An 11,306-nucleotide genomic window follows, 5' to 3' on the forward strand; every position below is an offset into this window, starting at 1 on the left:
AGTTTCCCAAGCTCAACCCCGGACGATTCGAACTCCGATGATATTTTAACGACTTGCTTCCACGGACCTGCATACGATAGTTTACCAGGAACGACTAACCAGAATCTAGATGAATGATGAAACGGTCAAATTACCCACCACCAACACTTGTCTCTCTCGTTTTTAAACCGCCACCACCATTTTGCTAATAATGAGACATTTGTATCCCGTAGATATCTCAGCCCGAGCCCTCCATATTCGACTGGAGCTGACACTCTTTCCCACACGACTCAATTAATCTGTCTTCTCTTCCAATCCTCCAAAAAAAAACACACCTTTTACTTTTAAGTGATGTATTTATCATTTTATATTAGTGGTTGATAGTACACGTGAAGTGGGAAGCTTATATATTTATATTTAGGCAAGTCTCAATCAGATATCTTAGCATTTAATTTCTATTTGTGGACAAGGTCTCTATGCTCAGTGTAATGGTTTTAATTAATTATTTAATTAAAATGACATTTAGGTGTTATGTAGGTAAACATAAATTCACTAAAGCCCCGATTAAATCAAATGTAAAAGTTTTAACTAACTGTAATTATTACTCAATTAGTTTTTTACTTGCATTTAATATTTTATTATACAATAAACACAAATAATTTAAATTATAAAACCACACAATAAAATACAGTGCCAGTACTGTATCTGTATTTATAAATATGCTAGTTTAGTTATAATAAGTTATACGATGTCTGTTACTATTCTCATCGATACAAGTGTTGATATTGTTTGGAACCTTTACTAATTTATTTTTATGTTTTTCTTGTTAGCAGCGCATATTTTTCTAAACACGTTAGTTTCGGTGTTGATAGATTAAACTTTTTAATATACTTCGGTATTATAACGAACTTAACCCAAAATAACCGATCGTACGTTAATGCACCATCAGAACAACGGATATGCAACTAGTTTTTATTAGTCTACAACAAAGGACATAACATAAACAATAGAACAATAGAACAATCTAACATCTAATCTAACAATACTAATAAAAGAAAATAATAGATCTCACATTCATTCTTGGTCTAATCTCTCTTCTCATTCATTCTACGTATCCATGGGTTATGGGGCAAAACCATTTTGACAAATGTGTTATAATTTCCTTTCTAATTTTTCATCTCATTCATCCTATCTCTCCATGGGTTATGGGTCAAAATAATTCTCTAATTCCTCATCTTATTTATCCTACATATCCATGGGTCATGGGTCAAAACAATTTTAACAAATGAGTTATAACTCTCATCTCATTTATCATAACTATTAATGGGTAATAGGTCAAAATAATTTTGGTAAATGTTTTATATAAAGTGATTTTTTCTAATTTATAAATTTAAGATTATAGACTTCTTATTATTTATATTATATATTTTATTTTCTTTTTATCTTTAATTTTGTTTATTTCTTTCAAATAACGGATCTTATTTATTTTTATTATTTGACAAATCCCGTATAATAAACGGGTTTAAAAGATAGTTTTTTTTATGTAAAAATGACTTGGCATAGAATAAATTAAGACCATTTTTAATAAATATTTGTTTGCATTTAAGAGCTTGAGTCACTAGTGCCCGTGATGGGATTGGCGATGCAAGAATTTGATGGCTTATTTTATTTGTGGGTAATGGTGTCTAGCACCCCATTTAGTACCACATCATCACAAATAGGGTCTCTTTTGATGCCAGTACGTGTAGTCTCACATAATGTCAAATACTGAAATTGTCTCTCAGATAAAGAGAGACACTGTAGAAAAAACTGAGGAGATGGCATTGCAAAATGGTGAGCTATCAAAAGAGCTACTTGATTCTCAAGCTCACATATGGAACCATCTTTTCAGCTTTATAAAGTCCATGTCACTTAAATGTGCAATTCAGCTACAAATACCTGATATCATCGCCCACCATGGTTCACCAATGTCGCTTTCCAAGTTAGTCGAAGCACTCCCTATAAAACAAGAGAGAACTCATTGTGTCTATCGGCTTATGCGCATCCTTGTTCATTCTGGTTTCTTTGTGAACCAAAGTGTATTAACCACACCTGGAGGCAATGTGGAGGAGGGACTAGAAGGCTATATGCTAGCTCCACCTGCTCGGTTGCTTCTAAAGGAAGAGCCTTTAAGCGCTAGGCCATTTTTGCTAGCCATGTTGGATCCAATGCTCATGGACCCATGGCAAGACTTGGGCACATGGTTCCAAAACGATGATGTAAGCCCTGTACACACAACCCATGGAAAGATGTTTTGGGATCTTGCAGGCCAAGAGCCGAAGCTTAATCAGTTTTTCAATGAAGGGATGGCTAGCGATTCAACGCTCGTTACAAGTGTCATTCTTGAACATTGCCGAGGTGTTTTTGAAGGGTTAAATTCCATTGTTGATGTTGGGGGTGGTACTGAGACTGTTGCTGAAGCTATTTCCAAAGCTTTTCCCAATATTATTTGCATGAGTTTTGATCTTCCTCATGTAATTGATGGTTTGGTTGGAAGTAAAAACTTGAGTTATATTGGTGGAGACATGTTTGAAGCAGTGGCGGATCTAGAACATAATTTCAGGGGTAGCATTATTTTTTAAACGTACGTTAAGGAAACAGCGCGATAGTAAATAAAGTTATACATATTTTAAAGCTTGAAATCGAGATATTGCATCGTCTTCTATTACTTTATAAAATGTTTCTTCTTCGACCGCACAAATTAAAGTATTGTTCAAATACTTTTGACCAATTCGTCTTGATAAGCTTCAATTTGGAAACACATTTTTCAACTGTTGTGGTTGCAACCGATAAAACCAATGCTACCTTCAATATCTGATAAACCAAAGGAAAATGCCGATCTTTTCCGGTTTCCACCATTAGACGAGCAAGGTCATATTTGGACCAATATCATCATTTTATTGCATATCATTAGCAATATTTGGACTTGGACCAATATCATCATTTTCTTGGAATTTTCTTTTAAAAGGGTTGATAATAAGAACTTGTTTACAATATGGTTTATCTTCCGAGTTTCAATTTCCCTAATTTAGAATAAACAAAATATAAACCATAATCCACAATAACAACTAAAATTATAATCTAATACACTCCAACTAAAATTGTAAACAATTAGGATTTACCAAAACCCATAGTCTGACCCAACTAATATAGCTAGGGCAAAGAACAATGCATGTGTGTGTATATATACACACACATTTTTATATATACTAATACAGAGAATGTTCATAATGTGGTGTAGACCTGTAGTAATTTAAAATATAATCGGTAAACGAATAATATTTTTGTTAATATCAAATTGATTATTTAAATAATTAATTGTGATTAACAAGTTGTAGGTATTGCCATAAATGAGAAATTTTTGAATGCCATACTTAGACCAATATATTCTTATTCTTAGTAAATATATTCGGTTATTATTGTATTTAATTGTTATTAATTTGTGAGCTGTATTTCCTAATATAGTGGATAGGTTGTTATGCACAGTGTGTATATATATTCTATATGCCTCTTTCGGAAAATAATCAATCAAAATAACCTTTACCTATTCACACCTTGTTCTTAAACACATCAAGGGCAGAAAGGCTGGTGGTCTGGCGTGAAGACAGGCAATGTGGTGGTTAATGGTAGGATTCACCTTATTTGTTCTTTGATTTTTCTTTTTTGGCTTTTAAAAGTTTTGAGGGGTAACATAATATAGTCTCAGGGGTAACGTAATACATAAAACTTTAAAGATATTAAAAATTTTTCACTTCGCCGGAAAAGTTGAAGGGTAGGGGGTGTTACCCCTGCCATTAAGCTAGATCCGACCCTGGTTTGAAGCCATTCCTAAAGCTCATGCAATTTTGCTTAAGGTATTTTCAATATTTCACATGTTTCCTATTTTATATACAGTTTTGATGGTTATTTATATATGAAAAGTTAAAATGTAAAGGAAAACAAAAATGAGAAGTGTAAGAAGGATTTGTAGCCCCCCCCCCCAAATTATTCAAAAAAATAATAAAAAAAATCACGACTCAAAACATAAATAAAAACGAAAAATTAAAAAAACTAAAATGGTTCCCCCGTCATTGCCGTTCCAAAAAAACCGATGAAAATACGCGGTGCTGAGAAAAAAAGACACAATGACGAAATAAACAAAAAACACAATGATAAATAAAAAAAAGACACAGTAGATCGTAAACTATAACACAATGCCAAACAAAATATAACATAATGTTGAGTAACATAAAACAATATCAAGAAAAAAGACACGGTGTCAAGAAATAAAAACAATCAATAACAAAAATAAACACAAAACATGATAAATAAAAAGACACAATATTCTTTTTCCCTCAACTGTTTTTTTAGAACAAGCAAGACGTTGGGAATATTTTTATGTTTTTACTTTTTTCGTTTTTTTATTAAACATTGAGTTATGATTTTTTATTATTTTTTAGAGGTTTTTTTTGTGACTACAAATCCTTCTCATTATTTTCATTTTTGTTTTTCTTTGTATAATAACTTGACCCAAATTTACAAATACAATTAGATTGGTCCATGACTTTATTGTTGTAAAAAGAATAATCTTACTACCCTATTAAAAGAAAACTCTCTGAACACTTGCCACCTAATTATGATGTCCACATAGGATAACACATAAACTAATACCATTTATAAACCATAATTATATATTATTTTAATTAAGGGAAAATTCCCAAAATAGTTCATTTTAGAGAGAGAAATCTCAAAATAGCCATTTTTTCCTCAATATTTTTTAGAATTTGGACTTTCCAGACGCATTGGGAAAAGATAATAATATAGAGAGAACATGCCAAATAACTAAGGAAAGTTAGGGAGGAGACCAGATTTGGTAAAATAATGAAAGAAAAGTCTAAATAATTTTGAAATCTTAGAGTAAAAGTTTAAATTTCTACTAAACTTTTTTTCTTAAAAAACCGTCTTGAAAGACTGTTTTTTTATGTTTCCTACATTTTCCGTCCATATTTTCAAATTCTAGAAAAAAGAGATTTTCAAATCTCGTCTTGAGAGACGAGATTCTACCACCACCACCACCCACCGTTCACCTTCTACCACCACTACCGCCACCATCCACCACCAACCGTTCGTCACCACGACCATCCATCCCCACCACCCACCCACCATTCGCCACTACCATCGGTCACCACCCGCCACCATCGTCCGCCACCACCATCCATTACCACCTCCCACTATCCTCCACCACCACCGTCTACCACCCGACAGTAAAGATGAAGATAAAGATGAAAGTGAAGATGAAGAAGGTGAAGTGAAGAAGAAGATGAAGTAGATAAAGATGAATATGATGATGATTATGAAGATGAAGATGATGGAGAAGACAGTGGTGGTGGTGGATGGTGGCGGTAGTGGTGGTAGAAGGCGAACTGTGGGTGGTGGTGGTGGTAGAATCTCGTCTCTCAAGACGAGATTTGAAATCTCTTTTTCCTCGAATTTGAAAATATGGACGGAAAATGTAGGAAACATAAAAAAAACAGTCTCTCAAAACAGTTTTTGAGAAAAAAAGTTTAGTAGAAATTTGAACATTTACTCAAAGATTTCAAAATTATTTGGACTTTCCCTTCATTATTTTTCTAAATCTGGTCTCCTCCATAAATTTCCTTATGGTATGTTTGGTACGGGGTAATGGAATAGATGAGGGAATGGAATGGACGTGGTAATGGAATGGAGAAAGGAATGAAATTGATCATTACCATTCCATTGTCATGTTTGGTTACCATGTAAGAATGGAATGATTAATCACTTTATCATTATTAATATTTTTATTAGTAGTAATAATATTAAAAAAATAAATAATATTAATAATAAATGAATATTCATAACAAGTATTTTTAGGACCTCGTGCTGCAACGAGATCGTTAAACTGTATATGCGTTGTGAAATGTTAACTCATCTAATTTAAAAATAAAATATATTGATAATGTAGTAATAGTTCTAATATAATAATAGTTATATTATAATATATAAAACAATAATGATAATATAATAACTATAATTAGAAAATAATAATAATAATAATATAATTATAATTTTATAATAGTAATAATGATGTTGACTTTTTGACTTTTTCATTCCTTGAAGGAATGAAAAAAAAACACCCATACCCAAAGGAATGTTAATCCTAAAATTGGAAGGAGTTTCATTCCATTTGGAATGATCCATTCCATTCATACACGGTAACCAAACATGTTTTTTTCCATTCCTTTGGAATGGCTTATTATATTCCACCTTTCATTCCTCCATAATAAACACTACCTTAGTTATTTTGTCTTCTCCATTTAGGCCTTTATATTATTATTTTTTCCCAATGCGTCTGAAAAGTTCAAATTCTATAAAATTTTGTGTAACATCCCGAAATTTCTAAAGTAATATTTATTATATTATTTTGTCGGGTGAAATAAACGAGTTAGTGGAACGATAATAATAATAGCAAAATATGAAGACTTAGTAGGATAATTAGATGGGATTAGATATGGACCAAAAGGAAATATGAGCCTTCGGTCCACGGGCTTAAGAGAGTATAAATACCCCCTTAAACCCCAATCCTTTCCATTCCATCCATTTATCCATCCTAATCTCTACACACTCCAAAACACACACAACCCGAACCAAGATCCAAAGGCGAGGACCCGAGCTCGTTGGTGCTAGATCGTCGTGACGAACCAAAGCAACAAGACCAGCTCGTGTTCGTAGTTCGACTCATTTACGGTACGTTTATATCGAGAACATGTTCGTTTAGGTTTGGATTAGTATAGAAATGATAGATCGGTGTTTGTATGGTAAAAACGAATCCTACAAAGCTAAACTTACTGAAAATGAATATGATTTGATGGGTTAATAGATTGATAAAAGAACCCGTAACCTATATGCCTAAATCGCACCTCTTAAACATCGATGTTAGGCCGATTTGATGGTTGGGGTTTGTAGGCGCTGGTCAGACGATTCCGTGGATACCTAAATCGAGTTATTTGGTTAAAAAAAGAAGATGATTAAGGACGAACAGTAGCTGCAGCCGACAACTTCACCTGCAAGCTAAGTTCGCCTGATGACAACTTCGCCTAAAGCTAAGTTCGCCTGATGACAACTTCGCCTAAAGCTAAGTTCGCCTAAGGTTTAACTTCGCCTAAAGCTAAGTTCGCCTAAGGTTTAACTTCGCCAAAAAGTCAAGTTCGATTAGAAAATAAATTAAAAACCTAATGGAAAATGTGTTAAGATAGTTAATGTAAATAAAATTTTTCCAAGCTGACCTGGCAGCTCGACCCCAGCCAGGGGCTCTGCCCCTTGGACCCTGCTAGGGGTTACCGCCCCTAGACCCCGCTGCCAGGGGTGCTGCCCCCGGAACCCCGTTCGTTGTGGGTTGTATAAAGATAGAAATACAACATGAGTAGTAGTAGTAGTTAATTGATACATGTAAATATTATACAGTTAGCCGTGCACAGCTCAAGAAGGGAATAACGATTAACGGAGAGCGTAACAGGATTCAGGTGAGTTTCTAGCCCCATTCCTTGTTATGTTTTCAGGGCTGTGTGCATACTCGATGTGTTGTTAATACATTTATCCTAAGTGATAAGTGTATGCCATATGTGATATATGTGATGGATATGAATGATTGCTTGTCGGTACGCGAACGATCTTCGGATATTGCGCGTACTGGTCAGGTTAAAAATAAAGGTACGAATATTATATATCGAAGATGTATGAACATTACAAATGAATACTTGTCGGGGCGTGAACAATCTTCGGACATTGCACGTATCGACAAGGGGTATGGTTGTTAAATGAATGATGTAAAGAACGCCTAGAGTGTTCTTATGCTATAATGTAATTATTGTATATGTGAAGTATGTGTATACAGGTACACGAATGGTATGTGAGTTCTACGTTCGACATAGTAAGTTAGGATGGCAAATCCCTCTAGCTTTTGTCGGACATAGACTCGGCTGGTGATGGCGTAGTTAAGGACTGCGCGCCTTATACGTAATGTAGATGATAGATGTAAACGTAGATAGGGACGGTGGGCCTTATACGTGTTACAGATAATAGACGACAACGTAATTAAGGACTGCGGGCCTTATACGTAAAGTAGATGATAGATGTAAACGTAGATAGGGAAGGTGGGCCTTATACGTGTTACAGATAATATACGACAACATAGTTAAGGACTGCGGACCTTATACGTATTATAGATAGGCATCAGCATAGGAAAGGACTGTGGACCTTATACGTGCTGTATTTGTATTGTGGTAGCATAGGGGAGGACTGCGGACCTCGTACGTGTTATGGTTTAGGTTGCAACATAGGGAAGGACTGTGGACCTTGTACGTGTTGTGGATGTAGGATGGCATAGGAAAGGACTGTGGACCTTATACGTGCTGTATTTGTATTGTGGTAGCATAGGGGAGGACTGCGGACCTCGTACGTGCTATGGTTTAGGTTGCAACATAGGGAAGGACTGTGGACCTTGTACGTGTTGTGGATGTAGGATGGTATAGGGAAGGACTGCGGACCTTGCACGTACTATAAATGGTGAACATAGGTAAGGACTGCGGACCTTTTACGTGTTCACGACCTTGAGTACAGGTATAGACGGCGGACTATGAACGTACTTTCGGTAGACTGAGGTTAGTGATTGTAGATATACGTATGGTAGTAAGTATGTATGTAGAACAAAAGGGTAACTAGTTAGGTATGGATATGTATCTTCGGATATGTATGTATGTGTATATATTGTATGGCGTCCGATTAACTAGAACTTACTCAGCGTAGCTGACTTTTAGTATGCACGCAGGTGAGTAGAATGAGACAACTAGCTTGAGCGGGCACATGGTGGGCGAATAGGAGACTGGCATCTGAAGACTCAAGATGTTTTAATGTAATTGACGTTTATTTTGAAAGACAAGAATGTTTAATTAAGGCAAGTTTTGGATTGCTGTAACGTTTCATGAAAGTTTTTATATTCCGTGAAAGTTTTAATGAACTCTGATTTGTAAGAACTGTGTTTATGATTAAATCCGACGCTAAAGTAGGACTACCGGGTTCGGGGCCTTACATTTTGAAGGAAAAAAAGGTCTATTTTGAGCTTTCTATCTTTAAAAAGGACTATTTTGAAAATTTTTTCTTTAATTAATTACTGCCCATATCAACTTGACTTTTCGTTTCTTATTATTTTTCCATTCCTTGAAAGGTGGTGAATACTAGAGCCAGTGAAATAGTAGCTACTAAAGCGTTTCCAAAATATAATTTGTACTTTATGATACTTATAAATTACGTTCAAAATTTATTACAATCCAATATCAAAATTTGTGATTGTTCAACGAATTCATTATTATTTTAACGCTAATAAAAATAAATTTATCATTTCAACTATTATATCCATTCAAATGGCCGTTCTTCCAACCCTTAAATTATTGATCAATAAATGTTTAATTTTTTTGCTTGTGATTTCTACTATTGAATGAGTTCTTTTGTTCGATTGTAAACTACTGAAATACCTTTTCAAGTCTATATTATATGTAATGTAATATGTAATTTCATTATGAAAGTACTTGTAAATAAAAAAAAAGACACAATGTCGAAAATGAACAAACAACACGATGATAAATAAAAAAAGACACAATAGGTCGCAAAATATAACACAACGGCCGAACAAAATATAATACAATGTTGAGTAATATAACACAATATCAAAGAAAAAAGACACAATATCAAGGAAAAAAAACACGATTAACGACGAAAATAAACACAAAACACAATGATAAATAAAAAGACATAAACATTTTTTTTCCTCAACATTGTTTTTTAGAGCAAAAAAGACGCTGGAAATATTTTTGTGTTTTACTTATTAAACTTTGAGTTATGATTTTTTTAATTAATTTTTTATTATTTTTTAAGTGTTTTTTTTTGCTACAAATAATTTTCATCCTTCTCATTTTTGTCTCCTTTTGTTAAATAACTTGACCCATTTATATATATATATGTGCGATCTTCCAAGCTCATTTTCTTTAAGTTATAAAAATCGTACTCTAATTCACATATTATACTGAAATAAATTGAAGAAAATTCAGATTACTGTTTAGGTGACAAGCTTGTGTATGAGAACTTTTGATGTTGGTTTGTGCTTAATTTATGAAAAAAAAACAGTCAATTTTACATGATTGGAGTGATTAAGAATGCATAAAGATTTTGAAGCAATGCAAAGAAGCCATTCCAAGCAAGGAGAATGGAGGAAAACTAATCATCATAGACATGGTCGTAAAGGTTCAAAAAGGAGAGGATGAATTACTCGAGAATCAACTTTTCTTTGATATGCTTATTATGACTTTGGTGACTGGAAGAGAAAGGAGCGAAAAAGATTGGGCAAAGCTCTTCCTTAACGCCGGCTTTAATGATTACAAAATAAGTCCGGTTTTGAGGTTAAGATGTCTCATTGAGGTCTATCCCTAGTTAAGTTGCATTCTTTATTATGCAGATATAGCATAATTTGTTCTAAATAAAGAAAACATTAAGTGTAATAAAATATGAAACTTCTTAGCATGTCTTGGAACTTTAGATATAACATAATTTGTTCTAAATAAAGAAAACATTAAGTGTACTAAAATATGACACTTCTTAGCATGTCTTGGAACTTTTATGTGGTTCTTAATTTGTATCAATGTTATAGTGATAATTTTATATGTAGAAAAGATAAAGAGAAAATAGCAAAAGTCATCCTTTACTTTTACATGATTTTTCAGTTGAAGTCCTTTGACGAAAAAAATATGAGAAAACATCCTTTATGATTAAAAATCTTATCACGTTTTATCCTTTATCTCTAACCCAGTTAAATTTTCTCGTTAAAACTACTCATGTGCAAAACACATCACCACCCCCTTCATCATCACAGTCCCCTTCATACTTCTCCGTCGTTGTTAAACGTCACACACACCAACCTCCACAACCACGCCGCTGATATGTGGATCTCGCCGTTGTCATCTCTGTCGCCGTCGACCCCGCCGCCGGCACACATCACTACCCCTCAATCTCTTCGTCAACCGCTGAAAAACCGTCCACAGCTCCTCCAACTAGCTCAACAACAACATAAAAGATGCTAAAACCCCCAATTTTCCACAACCAATTTCTGAATTAGGGTTTCCAAACCCAAAACCGAGGTATTAAAACATAAATTAGTGGGATATGGATGTTTGTTTACTCGCCATTACACTCCTCTACACATCTAGGGTTCAATCGATCGGAGTAAAATGGGCCGCCGTCGC

General features: G+C 34.2%; 1 pseudogene; it reads left to right on the top strand.

The window, feature by feature from the left end:
• Positions 1-1,796: 1,796 nt before the first annotated feature.
• Positions 1,797-10,497, top strand: LOC143594280 (trans-resveratrol di-O-methyltransferase-like; annotated as a pseudogene).
• Positions 10,498-11,306: the final 809 nt, after the last annotated feature.

Source organism: Bidens hawaiensis, unplaced genomic scaffold (genome assembly GCF_021521415.1).
Source record: "Bidens hawaiensis isolate Kalapana, Puna unplaced genomic scaffold, B.hawaiensis_p1.1 tig00043450_1, whole genome shotgun sequence".
NCBI classification, from domain to species: Eukaryota; Viridiplantae; Streptophyta; class Magnoliopsida; order Asterales; family Asteraceae; genus Bidens; species Bidens hawaiensis.